The 17,968-nt window shown below is 36.8% G+C and overlaps 1 pseudogene; it reads left to right on the top strand.

Annotated features, from left to right (window-relative positions):
• The first annotated feature begins 16 nt into the window (after positions 1 to 16).
• LOC115431149 (transcription regulator protein BACH1-like) lies at positions 17 to 10,188 on the top strand (annotated as a pseudogene).
• Positions 10,189 to 17,968: the final 7,780 nt, after the last annotated feature.

Below are 17,968 nucleotides of genomic sequence, written 5' to 3'. Positions count from 1 at the left end.
GCAGAAAGTTGGACTCTTTCCTCATCCCGAAGTGTCACATGACGAGAGGAAAGTGTGGTTCCGGATGGATAGAACCACCGCTGTACAAAAATTATACCCGTTATCGAGCTGACATGGCAGGTCAGTGAACACCTGGCGTCTTAAAATGCGTTTTACCCATAGTTTTAGACTGTTGTTATTCTCCGTTAAAGGCAGGAAGATGTGTGCGCGAGTTGGAGCAAGTTAACCGCTAACGAACTGGCCTAGCGCGAGGCTGTACCGTTAAATATTTCCACTTACTTATATTGTCAATAGAGTCATTTATAATTAAAAGTAATATCGATATTTTTAGTGGTGTTTTACGTCGACATTTATTAACTACATCTTAATATCGATATACTGGTCCAACAGGCTATTTTTGGTAACTTGACTAAACATGAGTCAGCATTTTCAACTGCCAAAGTTGGCTTAAAATAAACATCTTGATCATGATGCCTCTAAATGATGTACATTCTACAAATATATGATATATGAACGATAGAAAAGGCCTATATGATTAAATAATAAGAAATCCAGTATATAATATACTGACATGGAGACAGTGCAAGTAAATGTATTGTTGCGTTCAAGAACCTATTTTTAGAGTTAGTAAACGAAAGCAGATAGAAAGTGAATATAAGCGACATTTATACAAAAGACGAGCAGAAGATGACAGTAGAAAGAGAATATAATATGAGCTTTTAGGGGTTTTCTACGCCTGCTAAAATGTCAAAAAGTTATTAGTTTTTTTTAATAAACTGATGTCAGTTCAACACTATGGCTGAGGACGTGACTATAAATATTTGTCAGTGAATATACACCAATCAGCCATAACATTCTGACCACAAACAAAATGATATTAGTTTTCATTATCTTATTACAGTGGGATATGTCAGTGGATGGGATATATTAGGGAGCAAGAGAACATTTAGTCCTCAAAGATGATGTATGACAAACAGCAAAATGGGCAAGAATATGGATCTGAGCAAGTTTGAAAAGGGAGAAATTGTAATGGCCAAATCACTGACTTAGAGTATTTTCAGATCTTGTTTGGCATTTCTTATGTAAATTGGTTAGTACCTACCAAAAGTGGTATAATGGACAACAACCGGATGTCCACCTATGGAGCATCTATTACAATATGCAGGGTTCCTACGAATGCCTGAAATTCTTGATAATGGTTGAAGATCAATGTTGTGTTTTCAAGGTCTGAAAAGTGCTTGAATTTTAGTTGAAGTGCTTGCAATTATAACTGGTGTGATTTTTCTATTATTTTTAATATTATATCAGTCTACCTCGAATAAAAATCTTTTAATCTTTAAAACAATTCATTTTATTATCACTTCTTCGGTTAGTGGTCAGGATGTTATGGGTGATTAGTGTATAAATGGCACATACAATAACGAAATTTATCAGATATTTCAAGCTTATTGTTTATCAAATATTACAAGCTCATGTGTAAACAGATATTGCTTCAAACATAAGCCTAATTTGCAGATTTATAGACATGAGACTTGAGATGTATCTTAAAAATACACACAAAAATGTATGAGAAATTTATAAGTGTACTTTTCAAGAACCCTTTACACCACTTAAAACAGGTAGTATCAGAGCTAATTCATAGTAAGTCTCATAATCTCTTTTTTGTGTGTTTAGATGAACTTTAGTCATTTCTATTTGAGATATCTTGCTTGGGTTTTCTTCCCTAGACAGCAGGTGAAATTTACTGTCGAAAATCACACTTTACACCTAGAAGTGGGAGCACACCCTCTGCTGTTGTACTTGAATCTCATTTAACTCCCTTTCACGCAGGCTGATCTGGCAACAACAATGTCACTCCAAGCCCCTCGGACATCAGCGTTCACCTTCCAGTCCGCCGTACACAGCGCCATGTTCTCCAATGTCTGAACGAGCAGAGGCAGCGGGATGTCCTGTGTGATGTGACGGTGGTTGTAGAAAACAAGAGCTTCAGGGCCCACTGGTCTGTGTTGGCATCCTGTAGTGAATACTTCCACAGCAGGGTCACCAATTTCGCCAAACAATGTCCATTCGTCACGTTGCCAGATGAGGTCAGACATACCTGATTATTTGTTCTGTTCATTAACTTTTTCTGACTTTTAATTTTACTTATGTACAGGTCATACACACCAGGAATTTACTGTAAGGCTAAGATCAACAATTAGCCCAATGTTAAAAACAAAATATGTAATATGCCCCAGAAAAGACAATAATAATCCCTTTAAGTCCTCACTTCTGACCCCCTCTCAGTGTCCAGTGGTTTATTTACCTGCAGCAAACCTTTATTTTCTTTTCTTTTCTTTTCCTTTCTTTTTTTTTTTTTTTTTTTTTTTGCTGTGTTTGAGGTGTTTCATGGGGTGTGGATCTTTGGTAGTGAGTTTGTGCATCAAACCAATAACAACATCACACAACATTATAAAAGCAAAGCTGCTCCTATCACTTCACTACTCCTCCCGGCACTGCAATATCTATCTGATAGTCAGAAATCTTGGCAAAGCACACACAAAGACACCACCCTCCCTGTCGCCAAGAAGGAAAGAGGAGAAACAGTAAGAGGAAGTGTGTGCATTGGTTGCAGTTCCCTTTTGAAGAGTTTTGTGATGGTGTGGGTGACTTCATGTATGTGTTCAAGGAAAATTGCTGTGACAATTAGAAAGTAGTATAATGTTTTACTTTCCTGATTTATTGGGGGGGGGTTCTCTCTATTAGTGCTCATTCAACTACTGCTGTATTTCCTTTTTTTTTTTTGCTAAGTACAGTGTAGAAGCTAAGTTTCTGTACTATTTACAAACACAAGTAATGGTGTTACATATATGCCCTTAAAATAACACATTTTATATTCTTAAATATAATGGTGAATGGCTAAAATGGCCTTTGCACTAGATGTTTAATTTGAGATTTGCGGGAAAAAATGCAGGTATAGTCTGATAGGTTTTGATTTGTGATCACATACCTGACTGTTTTTATTTATGTCAACAGTATGCTAACTCTGTCTAAATCTAAAGCAGTTATCTAATTGTCATCATAAATCGTGTCAATACACGTAAAAAAAGAAAATTGTGTAAAACAGCTTATCATCTTTACACAGTTATCAGATATGACCCATTTGGATGTTCAGAGGCTCCTTAGTGAACGTGGAAACACCGTCATCTTCTGCGACATTGATTCACCAGTAACCTATAGAGTTTGACAGATGACAGTGGATGGGAAACATCTGGTTTATGTTAAGTTATTGTTCTTTTTTTAACTTTAATCTGAGTTTTTAATGAACATCTACATAATCAGAGAATTAAATATAGGAAAATACATGATTTTCAATGAAAAAAAATGCAAAATACAGAAGATAATACAATAATAAATGCTGATAAATCATTTAAGAAAGGTTAAATAGAGAGAAAAAATCATTTGGGAACTGTCATAAAAGTAACACTAGGTCTTTATGGGTTAAACAAAAAAAAAGCCTATTTGAGAAATGATAGGTGAAACTTACTGATGTTCACTTTCTCTTGATCTGGTCTTTCTTTAGTTACATTTTACATTTACTGCATTTGGCAGACGCTTTTTTCCAAAGTGACTTAAAGGGGAAAAACCAAAAATGAAAGAAAAGTACAAGAATAGATTAAAAACGTAAAACAGCTGTACAATTAAAACAGTGTTGTACAGAAGAATAAAAAGAAAAATGCCTGACTAAAGTACAAGAATAGATTAAAAACGTAAAACAGCTGTACAATTAAAACAGTGTTGTACAGAAGAATAAAAAGAAAAATGCCTGACTAAAATACAAGAATAGATTAAAAACGTGAAACAGCTGTACAATTAAACAGTGTTGTACAGAATAATAAAAGAAAAATGACTGACTAAAATACAAGATAGATTAAAAAGACATAAAGCAGCTGTACAATTAAAACAGTGAAATAAAAACACCAAGTAAAACAACAGAATAGACATGATAATGCATGTAAAATGGAATGTTTGAAAGTGCTAGGACAGGAGATGCTCTATGAAGAGCTGGGTCTTCAAGAGCTTCTTGAATACAGGTAGTAGCTCCAGAGACAAAACCAATATTCTGAAACTGGTGCACCACACATTTATGACACCAGTTACATGTTTTGTCTCAAGCAGCTGAAATATCTACTGTGAAAAACACTCAAAACTTAAATAATGAAGTTAAAAGATAGCAGAATATGGGAACAAGCTACTAAATTAACCACTAAATTATGTTTAGTCGATTACCCCTGGACTGATGGTGTATAGTACCGCTGCCTTTCTCATTCTGTCAACACTGAAGACAGAAGCACCTTGACACCTTCATACAGTCTGAGTATCCGTTCACCTCTGGAGCTTATCTGAACGTCACTGATAGGTAAATACTCTTCTACCTGCACCGTTTCTTTCATTCTGATACTCTCAGGACGTACGAAAGTCACGGGACAGTGTACATCTACTCTAAATGTAACAAATGAAATCGTACTACCCGGCGTAGCAGTGCACCGAGGCTGGTGTCAAATTAAGGTGAGGTCGGTAGTGTGTTCAGATGTTATCGGATAAAAACAAGAGCGGGAGTTTGGTGCTTATTGAACCGTAAAGTAAGAGCAAAGATATCACTGACACAGGACGCAGGAAGTACGCTAAAGTAAATGTTAGTCGTGTTTGTGAATACTGTTTACAACTTTAGAGCTAACCTTGCTAGCATGTGCGCTGCCAAAACATTCCGGGTAGAGTTCACGACCTAGAACTTTTGTTCCGGGAGCGCGACTGCGGGTACGTAATAGACTTATGACCGTAAATGTTAGGCTTACATGGCGAACCGAGCATACCGTTACACCTTTAATAGATGATAGAACCACATTTAGGATTTAGGATTACCTTGTAAAATCTGTGTCATGATGTACAATATGCTGTTATATTCACATATGCCAGTTCTGACCATACTGTGCCTAAAGAGAAGCCTCATGTTAACTCAGAATGAATATGAAAATGGACACTGTGGTAGCCCTCAGAAAGTGAAACCATACATCTCAATCTCCCTGTAGTTCACTGTTGGTCATGAATCCTGACCCTCCATGTTAATCTGCGGGGTGTAAGACAAATTAAAGCCTTAAAGTGTACATCTAATGCATGCTCCCAAAGATCATTTCGGTTGTTCTAAGTCTAGATTTCATGATACCGATCCATGCTAAAATCATGTATATGTATGTTTTTAAATAGCCTCTGTAATGTTAAAAAAACTGTGACAGTCATTGCACTAGTAAATATTAATTTTATCTGCTTGCACTTAAATCTGCATTTATTTTGCACATTAATTCTTAACATTTTCATATACAATAAATACTATGTCATCCTATCCCATAAATTGATTCTACCTGCTGTATATCATATTGCCCTACTGCTTTGCATTTTTGGTCAATCTGCAGATGCAATCTGCATTTTGTTGACTTGTACTTGTGACATGTGGAGTGAAAAATGAAGGTAATCTAATGAATAGGTGTCCCAAAATGTGGTAAACCCACAAACTGATCACATGGGTAGTACAGTAGATGTGATGTCCTGATATTAGATTAGATTAGATTAGATTAGATTAGACTTTATTGATCCACACAATGGGAAATTACTTTGTTACAGTAACAGCACAAGACGTAACAGGCTGCCGGAATCCCCGGCGCCATAAATCTTGAACAGAATAATGCAAAGCACAAGTATAAGACATCATATCTACTTAACAAACTCTGAAGGGGGAAATTGCATAGTGGTATCCATCTTCTTATACCGTCTGTATTACCTGCTTCCACAGTTGTTGTTTTTTTGTTTTTTGGCTACAGAGGAATTTGAGATGGACCACAACTCAGTGGACAAATTTATTGTAGTTGGAAATATGAACGCTACCTCTGTTTTAAAGTGATGGTTAATCTCCACACTAAGGGAAAAGGTGGAAAGTAGTTAGACATAGATTTAAGGTTCATCCTAAGTCCAAGTCCAAAAGAACTTAAGAACACTGTAATGGTCAATAATGTTTTGACAACCTGTGGTCAGTCAACGAACAAACAGTATTCTAATATGGTGTTTACTACAGTCCCACATTTTAACATTGCTTCCTTACCAATGGGCTACAAATGGATCACATTAGTTACTGACAACAAAAACCTACTTAAATAGGACAAAGTATATTAATGATTATTATAATTACGTGGTAACTAGCTGACCTTAATGTTAAACTATACAATAAACTGTACTAACATATGAAAACACTGACAAACTATAAATCAGTTACTGTTAATTAAAACTCATCTCTTGTTTGCATGCCTGTACTATGATGTTAGTGTACAAATGTCAAATTTTAGCCGTGACCAGCTTTGTTAGCTCTATAACATAGTGCAAAGCTTTACTGAAATGAGTTTATGTATTGCTCAAGGCATCTGGCCATGTTATATTATTATATGTCTGATGCCAGGAGGTAGTAATATCACCGATCCTCTGCATCTCCAAAACCATGAGTACAAATCATGTCATCATAAATGTCAAGAGGGGTGTGATCTATTGCAGAGAATGTGTTATCAACTGGACACCAGCCAGTTTAATTCAACACTCGTTCTCCAAGTTGTCCCCCACTTTCCAAAATGTAGGTTTAAGTTGTGATTTATGAGTAAGTTAAACTACTTTAGTTGATACTATTTATGAACTTGTCTGTTTTGGAAGAAGTGGATATCATATGCTCTCGACTCTAGACTAAAGAACAAAACCAGCATCCAGAATGATATCAGCAAATCAGAAGCCAGGGTCTGGAATGGTCTGGGCTGTGCCATTGTGGCTGACAAAGGTCATTTGACTTCTGCAATGCACCATTAAATCTGAAAAGTACACTGACTTTTTGGACTAACACACACTGCCTTTAGGACAGCAACTTTACAGGGACACCCATGCATATTTCATCAGGACAGTGCAAAACCACATATAGCATACATTACAACAGCCCGGCTGAGGAAGAATAGGGTTTTGGGGGCCGGACTGTCTTGCCTGCAGTCTTGACTTGTCCTAAATAGCAAAATGTGGCACATCTTGTGACACAAAACATGACACCAAAACCTTAATGTTGCACAGCTTCAGTCTTACAGGAAGAATTGGGTAAATGACCACCTGAACATTTACATCACTTGGTGTCTTCAGACCATAAACATCTTTCTTTAAGCATTATGAAAACTAATGGGATTTGTGTTTATTTTTTTAAAAAAGCAATGTATTTCATCAGGTGAAACATTTTCATTGTGTTGTGTAATATAGCATTCATTAGTCAGAGGGTGCTTGAGTTTAATTTAATGAACTGTCACTACTCTTTCTGATGTGTATATTTTAGAGGTGAATAAATAGCTGTATTGTGTTGGCATAATGTTTGTCAACCTGCATATTTGAATGTAGTATTACTTTTCTCCCAGCTTTAATGTTTTAGAAATGTGCTGTTCCCACTGAGCTCTGTAGTATGGTGTTGGGACAAAACCTACAAAGTGTGCATTTTTACTCACACCGTGACTTTTTAATGCTCTACAGTTTGCTGTATCTTTTCTTTTCACAGGTGACTATAGGGGGTTTGAACCTTTACTTCAGTTTGCCTACACATCAAAGCTGCTCTTCACCAAAGAAAACATTCACGCCATCACAGCAGTGCTGAGTTTTTAGGATTTCACAACTTGGAGTCGGCATGCTTTGATTTCATCATCCCAAAATTTTCTGAAGGCAAAAGAACCGCACAGGAGGTCAAGCTAGCCTGTTGTCAGAGTCAGCATCCCACTGCCAGTTTTGGCTCCGGTATAGAGAGCAGCCAGCAAGAATCATTTGAGACTCACAGCTCAGTGCCCTCAGGAGGTAATGAACAAACGGATTTCCCTTCACAGTGTCCTCAGAACTCACAGAGCCAGGATGAACAGCAGGGAAGACACTTCTCTCTGGAAAACTGCGGACCACAAATGACCCCCTTATCTCTCGAGTTAGCGGCAAGTGGTGTCCTGCCCATGTTGTCCTACAATGTTCAGACTCCACTAAAGAAGATCATCCGGCTCAGTTCTGCGAAAGAAATATTTTAGGAGATAGGAGATGTGTGTAATCAAGTGAGTTGAGTTTGGCAGAGTGTGGCCTACCCTGTGAGCTGTCAGCCCCAGGGGATGTAAATCTACCAGACCTCATTGAGCCAGCCGGCAGAGATCTTAAACAGACAGTGGAGACACTCGTGCTGAAACCAACACTAACCCGAGTTCATGTCCACTTGGCACATCAGGAACAGAAGATTGCAGTGAGTTGTTAGATCAGACCAAGGCTGGCCTTGAGCAGAGAAATGTCAGGTGATCTTTCAGACGCGCACTCACTGCTCTAAGCCATGAAGAGGGATTTGGGAAAGAAGCAGCGTTGAGAGGGAGGTAGCAGAACATCTGGCTAAGGGATTTTGGTCTGACCTATGCCCATCTCAGGCTCAACCACTCCCCTTGGATCCCGTGGACCAAGTCAAGCTGGCGAAAGCCTCAGACTTTCATTGGCTGAAACAGCTGGACCTGAGCTCCAGCGTTGGAGACTGTCCCTTCCTCAGAGACCTGGGAACAGGTGACGACCAGGGTGTCAAACACCGACTGCCTGTCCAGTCTGCTAAGAGCCCGTGCGTGTCCTCCTCACTCAACTCAGGAGATGATTCAGAACTGGACACAGATGGAGACACTGAGGCCAACAACAAAAGAGCAGCAGAGGTTGTTATGATTGACAACTTATTTTTATTGAAACCTGATGGTATTAAGTAAAATGAATAATCCTTAATGCCTTTGCTCTGCAGATCCAGCTCCCATTCCCAGTGGAGCAGATCTCTACTCTGAGCCGGAGTGCCTTCCAGCAGCTTCTGAGAAACCATCAGCTGACTCAGGATCAGCTGGAATTTGTCCATGATGTGCGTCGGCGAAGTAAAAAACCGTGTGGCTGCGCAGGCGTGCAGGAAGAGGAAGCTAGATGGCATAAATCAGCTAGAATGTGAAATCAAAGCTTTGGTAATGTCCCTCGCAGATGTGCTAACATGCATGTTCTATCTCCTGTTCTGTACTGAAGAGAAATTGGAGATTATTATGACTGAAGTTTTGGCTGCTAGAAATAAAGTGGGCTTTACTGACGTCTAGTGGTGTTCACTGGAAATTTGTCTTCATGTTGAGCACGATCATCATACTTTTTTCACAGGTTACCCAGTATGTTGACTAGTTAATTACACAACACAACTAGAGCCTCAGGCAGAAATAATGATGCTTACTTAGTCCTTCTTTCAAAGTACTTCCACATTGTGCTGTGATACTCTATTACATATAGTAAAGTTATCCATTCCGTACCACAAGTAAAATATGTACATATAATCAGCAAAATGTTGTGAAGTAAATGTAAAAGTAGTCATTGTGCACCAAAATGTCCCTAAGTCAATGTTTGGAGATATGTTGTTTTCACAGAACAGAGAGGGGATGAATAACTGCAATATGTAAAGTAATAAAAGCTGTCAGACAAAATAGTATTTGCTTCTGAGACGTGAAATGTAGTAGAATAAGAGTACTTATTTACAATCATCACCTTTATGTCGATAGAGGATTGTGAGTCCAATATTTTGTAAAAAGCTTCACAATGTGTATGTGATATCATTACAGTGTCACATTAATTCCTATTTTATGTCCTAAAGAAGCCGTTTTGGTGATGGGCTGACGTGGTGTCTGACCTGTGATGTCAACTCTATTCTGCAGAAAACTGAGAAAGAGTTGCTGCTGCAGGAACGAAGCGAGTTAGAGCAAAACTTGGAGGCCACGCGACAAAGCCTCTGCAGTTTATATAAGGGCTTCAGCGTCGAGTTTGGCTCTGATGAAGACCACAATGCAGATACTTGCCAAGCTGTCCTCACCAGACTTCCCACTCTCGTCCTCTGGCCACTCGGTCAAAGGAGACGACTCCCGCATCAGTGTTGAAATGGTGAGTTGTTCATCGGAGTGCGACCCGCCCGGGCCACCCACGGCCGCCGCTGAAAACACAGAAGCACAGACTGGTGCACAGACAGAGGAGGCCGGCCGTCTCCTCCTCAGAGCTGCCCCGTCCCTCCTCTGTTCAACACCTGTCTGGACATGAACAGCTTTTAAATGACGTTCAACTCTACTGCTACTTCTGACCCTGCAGACCAAGGGCAAAAGCTGCAGTTTTGATTATATACTGTAACCCTCCTTTTGGGATCATATACTTTATCTCACTGATTTCTGCCTGATATCAGTACCTTCATTCACTTACAGCGTCAGAATTTTCCTGCAGTATCTTAAACTCTTTTCACTGTAGTAACAAAATTCAGTGTTGACCATTTCAAAGGTGCAAACAGTTTTCAGGTATTTCCTACAATCCTCCAGCGGTAAGTTAGGGTTTTTTTCTCTCTCAGGGAAAATCCATAACCTGACCGTGTTTTGATTCTCTTTGCATGCTCACCTGACTCATCTGAAGAACCACATAGTTGTGAAAGTAAGAATCTTCTTTCATTTTAGTCCTGTCATCATGAACTCGTACTGTATTATTTCACCACTATACCGTTTTCCATGATTTTACATGTATAGCACTAACAGAACTCATTCAAGTAAATTAAATAGCATTGTTATAGCTAACGTAGCCTCTTAACAGCATTAATATCATGTCGGTTCACAGTTGAACTTAATGGAAGACAGCTGTAATGCGTATGAAAACAGTGTTACAGGGGAGCATAATTATGCAAAATGTGCCTTATGCAGAAGTATAGTAGGAATTTAGATTAAGGCTGTCCTTGTATGTTTTTTTTTTTCCAAGCAGTGTTGCACATTAATCCGCAGCGCATATCAGTGGCATTCTTTTATGTGGTATGTCTGCATGAGTATTTATATTAAACGTTTCATGGATTAGATTTAAATAAAGCTTTTCTGTACCACTTAGTTCTTCATTTCAGTGTGTTGCTGCCTTGTTGATATACAGTACAACAATCTGACCAGTAGGTGGAAGTACAGCTCCAGTAACTGGGCCGGCTGGTGACGACCCATAGGTGACGAATCTGAAGGGAAGCCCTGATGGGAGTGGTCTTTCCCAGGACGTTGACCCCATCCATAGGGCACGAGAGATCCCTGAGTGGTTTGAGTAAGAAAATGATCATCATTTTAGCAGATAGCAGGGCTTTCAGTCACCAGATCATCTTTTAAAATGATAAAAATAAATGAAAGGATCTTAAAGAAAACTGAGATTGGCTCTGAATCTGTTTGCGAATAACAGTATAACTTGGCGGTCTGAAAGTCATCTAGATATTTCGTGTTTGTTCCTTTCGTTTGCAAAGTTGTTGGGTCAGTATCAAACCCTGTCCTACACTGCAAAAAATCTAAATCTTACCAAGTATATTTTGTCATTTCTTGTCAAAATATCTCATCACACTTAAAATAAGACATAAACACCTAAGAGTAACTTTTCAGTGAGGTATCAGAACTTATTTTTAGACAATAGATCTTGAAATCTTATATCAAGAAACTTACTGAGATCATTTTCACTTGTTCCATTGGCAGATTTTTTGCTTGAATTAAGCAAAAAAAAAAAAATCTTGAATTAAGAAAAAGAATTCTGCCAATGGAACAAGTGAAAATTATCTCAGTAAGATTTCAAGATCTATTGTCTTAAAAATAAGGTCTTATATCTCAATGAAAAATTACTCTTTAGGTGATTGTCTTATTTTAAGTGTGATGAGATATGTTTATTAGAAATGAGAAAAATACACTTGGTAAGATTTTTGATTTTTTTCAGTGTAATAATGGAAAATGTTTCATTCCATTAGTGCATCTCTAGAATCAGTTTTGTGCATTTCTTCATTGATCTTTTTTATGTTTAAAATATGAAAACACAAAATATTTTATGGGAATGTCTTCAAATTTAGTGCAAAAGTTCACTCGGACTTGACGATGAACTTAAAGGATTAGTTGACCAAAGTTCATGGTTGCTTTGATCTCACAAAACATGCTTCTGGCCATAACTCAAGATTTCAGATCATGATGCATCTGACCTGAACTTAGGGTCCCTTGTATGTTAGGATTTTTCCAGTTAAAAATCTGCAGTATTTCTACTAAGTATACTGTAAATTATTGTATTAATGTAAATCAGGGTTGAAATAAAGGCAGACTCGGGGTGTAAATGGATCTAAGCTACGTAAAATTTAGCCGAAAAAGAGGATTCTCAAAAAGGCCTCGAGTGTACGGCCACTAGACCTGATTTGAACAGAGCAAACTTAGCTGTGATCAAAGTCTAAGGGGTGTCAAACATACAGCCTGAGGGCAAAAATCAGACCTCCAAAGAGTCCACTCCAGCCCGTGGGATGAAATTGTGAAATGCAAAAATTACACTGAAGAAATTAACAGTCAAGGATGTCAAAATCATTATAGTTCAGGTTCCACATACAGACACCTGTGATCTCAAGTGGGTCAGACCACTAAAATACTGTCACAATAACCTATAAATAACTCCAAATTTTTATTTATTCTTTGTTTCACTGAAAAAAAGTAAAATTATATGAATATATTACATTTGCAAAGTATTCTTTCACAAAAAAATCTGAATAACCTGGAAAAGTATGAACAACCTGAAATGTCTTAAGAGGAATAAGTGCAATTTTAACACTATTATGCCTGTTTTGTGCATCTGTAGAGCCACTGTCATCTGTAAGTTGTAATGCACATGTGTAAATGATAAATTGAGGCACAGTGTTGTTAAAGTTAGTTGTTTTTCTTAAGAAATTTCAGGTTCATGTTATTTATATTTTTAAGAGATAGTTTAAGTAATTATAATGTAAATGCAATTTTTATTTAAAAAAAAAAAAAAAAAAAAATCACTCTAAAAGTCAGACAAATGTTTGGAGTTGACATTATTTTTAAGTTATGTTATTTTATTAATCTGGCCCACTGGAGATCATTTTGGGCTGTCTGAGGCCCCTGAATTAAAATGAGAATTAAAATGATACACTACTGTTTTAGACAAATGTAAATGAGCTTAAAATGACACTTAAATCTGGACTTGAGTACTTTACATTAATATTTTTTTTTAAATGCAGTTGTGATAAAAGTAAATTATTTACTTATTTAAGGTGCTACATTCCATATTGAACTTTTTATATATATATTATATATATTATTATATTCTTGTACATTTAATGTTAGTTGCCTCCAGATTGGTTAAAGTGAAGGTACTGTTGAGGTACCAGTTAGGCCAGTGTTTTTCAACCTTGGGGTCGCCGGAAATTTCTAGTAACTGCTAAAAATAAAAACTTACTAATTAAAAATACATGGTGATTTGACAGAGACAATCCCAATCCATAAAAGACATGACAAACTGTGAAGCTGAAACTGAAGCACTGTGGTACTGTTTATCTGTCAAATGTTCATTATGGTCAGTTTCAGATGCTGCAGCTCTTTCATAATTCATAGTTTGAGTTCTTGTTTGTTCAGTAATTGTCAGCCTTGTAAATCCAAGCTGGACTGACTGTACATATCCTGACCAAGGAAAATCAAATTCTCACTTTGTGCAGTAATCTACACCTGGCTTTTCTGCCTACGTCCATAATAATATACATTATATAGACTAAAGGTCGTCTAAAATTAATGTTTATTTGCAACATAGTATAGCAAACTATTACATGATCAACATCAAATAAATTTTAGCAAAAAAAAAAAGTTTGTTTTGAATGTCTGGGGTCGCCAGAAAATTGTGATGTTAAAATAGGGTCAGGAGCCAAAAAAGGTTGGAAACCACTGATAAAGCGATGAAACTATGGAAAATAAAACTTCAATGATTCATCCGAGTCACTGTGCCTGCTCAGAAAAGAACTATAAGCAGTTCATGATGTGCAGGCGATAAAACTGTCAACACCGAAGTTACTTTCCCACCAGTCGATGGAGTCAATATTTGTACATCCACCGGGCTAACCTTATTTATGGTGCATTATGGCCTCAATATGTGAAAAGTTCTTGTACGTAATCAAACCCAAAAACTGCATCATTTCACGTACAGTAGTAGGTTTTGAATAACTAGAAATATTTGTTTTTAGGCCGTGTAGTATCTTGTCCAGCTCTTCACATGACTGCGACACAAAAAACAATATTTCCAGTTATTCAAAACCTACTACTGTACGTGAAATGAGAACTCACTATTAACGTTATTGAAGTAAAACAGATTAAAACAAAAGAATCCTATGTTAAAACAATAACTACTTAATACTGAAACAGTTCATCATAAAACTTCAATATCTAAAGCAAATATTTCATTCTGAATCATGTGAAAACTGTCGCCGTTTGCAGTGTTTTCTATCATCACTTGTCCAGGTCAGTTTAATGTTGACATATACCACAGGTGTCAAACATGCGGCCCGGGGGCCAAATCCGGCCCGCCAAAGGGTCCAGTCCGGCCCTTGGGATGAATTTGTGAAATGCAAAAATTACACTAAGATGTTAATCATTTTAGTTCAGGTTCCACATTCAGACTAATTCAATCTCAAGTGGGCCATAATAACCTATAAATACTCACAACTCCAAATTTTTCTCTTTGTAAATGTAAATGTTTTCATGTATTTGCACTAAAACAAAGTATAATATTGCAAAAAATATTTGAATAACCTGAACAAATATGAACAATCTGAAAAGCCTTAAGAGAGGTGAAGTGCAATTTTAATAATATTCTACCTTTCACTAAATGTTTTGTGTATTTGTAGATCCACTGTGATCTCTAAGTTATAATGTACTTGTTAAAATTACACTTTTTTTTTTTCAGTTTGTTCATATTATTCACTTTGTTTGAAAGGATAGTTTGTAGATGCAAACATTTTAATGATGTAATTTTACTTTTTTTCACTCTAAAACAGGGGTCTCAAACTCATTTTAGTTCAGGGGCCACATTCAGCCAGATTTGATCTCCAGTGGGCCGGCCCAATAAAATAATAACAACCTATAACCTATAAATAATGACAACTCCAAATTTTTGTCTTTTAGTGCAAAAAAAAAAAACCATTCAATTATGAAAATACTTACTTTTATAAACTATCCAAACAAAAAAGATATGAAAACCTGAAACAACTGAAATTTCTGAAGAAAAATAAGTGCAATTTTAACAATATTATGCCTCAACTTATCATTTCTACATGTGCATGATGTATCAGATCTACAAAGACACTAAACATTAAGAAAAGGCAGAAAATTGTTAAAATTGTGCCAATTTTCTTTAGACATTTCAGGTTGTTCATATTTGTTCAGGTTATTCACATTGCATTGTTACAGGATAGTTTGTAAATGTAAATATTTTCAGAATTTAATGTTATTTTTGGACTAAAACAGAAAAAAAATTGAAGTTGTCATTATTTATAGGCACAATGTAATTTTTTTCACATCAAACAGACAAGAAAATATGGAGTTGTTCTTTTTTGTCGGTTATTCTGCTGTTATTATTTGACTGTAGATCAGATTGGTCTGTATGTGGAACCTGAACTAAAATGAGTTCCACAGCCTTGACTGTGGAATTTTTGCACTTTGCAAATTCATCCCAAGGGCCACATTGGAACCTTTGGCGGGCCGCATTTGGCCCCCGGGCCGCATGTTTGAGACCCCTGCTCTGAAACGTAGAGAAAAGTTTGGAGTTGACATTATTTATACATTATTATATTATAATTTTACTAGTTCGGCCCACTTCAGATCAAATTAAGCTGAATGTGGCCCCTGAACTAAAATGAGCTTGACACCCCTGACACATACTGTAGGTGCATGTGTCAATCATCTCAGATCAATATAAAAAAAAGTTTTCTCGCTTGTCGCTTCAGTTATTTTTGCTTTTCATTCTAAATTCTACAGTTTTGATGCTTAATGATCTAAATTGTTGGTACAGTTCTTCGCCTTATTTTGTGCCCTCTAAAGTAGCTACTCTTGTACTTGGGGAGAGTGAATGGAGGGTAAAAAAAAAAAAAAAAGCAATCTCATTGTGTGTTCCTTAGAACACAATCCTCAAGGTTGAAGTGGTAATTACACCACCGACCCTGAAGCAACTAATAAAACTCATACCTATCTTTGAGGAGTCGACTCACACACACACACACGCACACAAAGCTGCGGCTCTAAACTCCACAAGTAGTGTTGCTTCTAAAAGTCAAACGGATTAGATGATATGCCACAGACATTAGATATCATCTCCCTCCGCTGTAATGCACACATCTGGAGAAAATCCTCAAGTTGATGCTTGTCGAAACAGGCGTCACCTTCACATACCGACACGTTCCACAGACATTATGAATGGGATCTATTTCTGAATTTGCCTCTCGATAAATTAGGATTCTTCTTCTGTGTTTGTGTCTGTTATGCACAGTTTTGGATTTTGGAGTATTGTAGTGCAAAAAGTAAGATTATCCTCCTCTGCAAGCTACATAGGAAAAGAGACTTGATTTGAAGAGGAAGCAGCTGTGCGGCATGGCAAGGTCAGAGGCCCATAATCCGCGGCCTCATTCATGCGAGATTAAAAACCTGCTCCGAGTTCTGATTAAGACGCAGGGTTAGAAGATTAAAGACCAGCAAACAAAATGAAAGCAGTTTAAACCCAATCCTGGAATCATCAGAATACCAAAACCTTAAACTGTCATTACAACGTGAGATTAATGCAAAGCCCCCTTGAACTCTGTCTGTCTTGATATATCTTCTGTGTCAAAGCCTATATTTCCTTTTTTTTTTCAAAAAAAAGAAAAAAGAAAAAAAAAATCTGGATGAAGATGTCTCACTTTGTTCCATCTCCCCACCTTCCCCCTTTTCCTCAGATTTGTCCTCTTATAGACATTTAGCTCAATTCGTTTCCTTTAGTGCATTGCTTAAGATTCCTGCCAATAAATAAATTCCCAATCCTTTTTCATTTTGATGAGAAAATCTATTGTTTTGTGTCGTACCTACTTTTCACAAGTCTGGCGATCATGCATGTAAAAAGAGGCTCCAAAATAAGTTTGGAAGGGAGATTAGGAAACAGGAGGCAGCAGGAAAAACAAGGATTAGAAACATCTGGAAGTTGCTGGCAAGATCGTTAAGCAGAGAACATATACTGTATGCTAATAAACATCCAATACAAACACATGTAGGGACTATTGAAAAGGGATTTTTTTTTTTTTTTTTTTTTTTTTTTTACTCATTCAGACATAAAGAACACAATCCAACCACAAATCAAATTTTTTTTTTTTTTTGTTTGTTTGTTTGTGCAGCAACCTTAACTTACAAAGATCTAAACAATTGCATGTGACCCAAAGCATCTACTGATCTAAAATGTTTAATAACTTTTGAACCATTAATCCTATCAATACATGTAAAAAACTAAAATAAAATGTTGTTTCTCATCTTTTCATGGTCATCAGATATGACTCATTTGGACGTTCAGAGGCTCTGTAGTGAACGTGGAAACACCAACTTCTACAACATTGATTCACCAGAAAAATCCTTGTAGTTTGACTAAATGATAGTGGATGTAGACGCTTGTTTTTATGTTTAATTAATGATATATTTTGCGGTAAAAGTCACTTTTTCTTCAGTTGTTCCTGTTTTGATATAATAACCTTTGAATTCACTCTAAGCTTTTATTCACATCTACATGAACAGTGGATAAATACAGGAAATTACATGATTTACAGTGAAAAATACAAACACAGAGGATAATATATATTAGAATAAATAGTGATAAATCACTTAAAAAAGCTTAGATTTCAGAGGATATTATTAGAATAAATGATGATAAATCACTTGCGAAAGGTTAGATTTAGAGAAAAATTCATTTGAAAGTCGCCCCAAATTAGTACTAGGGTGTGTAAGTACTAGATTAGCTATAATAATGCACCTTAAGTGTAAATGCAGTTCTGTTATAAAGCTTTGGATGCATAACTGAGGAGTGGAAA

This window comes from Sphaeramia orbicularis, chromosome 13 (genome assembly GCF_902148855.1).
Source record: "Sphaeramia orbicularis chromosome 13, fSphaOr1.1, whole genome shotgun sequence".
NCBI lineage: Eukaryota > Metazoa > Chordata > Actinopteri > Kurtiformes > Apogonidae > Sphaeramia > Sphaeramia orbicularis.
Note: the sequence above shows the minus strand (reverse complement) of the source record. Positions and strands in the feature narration are given on the sequence as shown.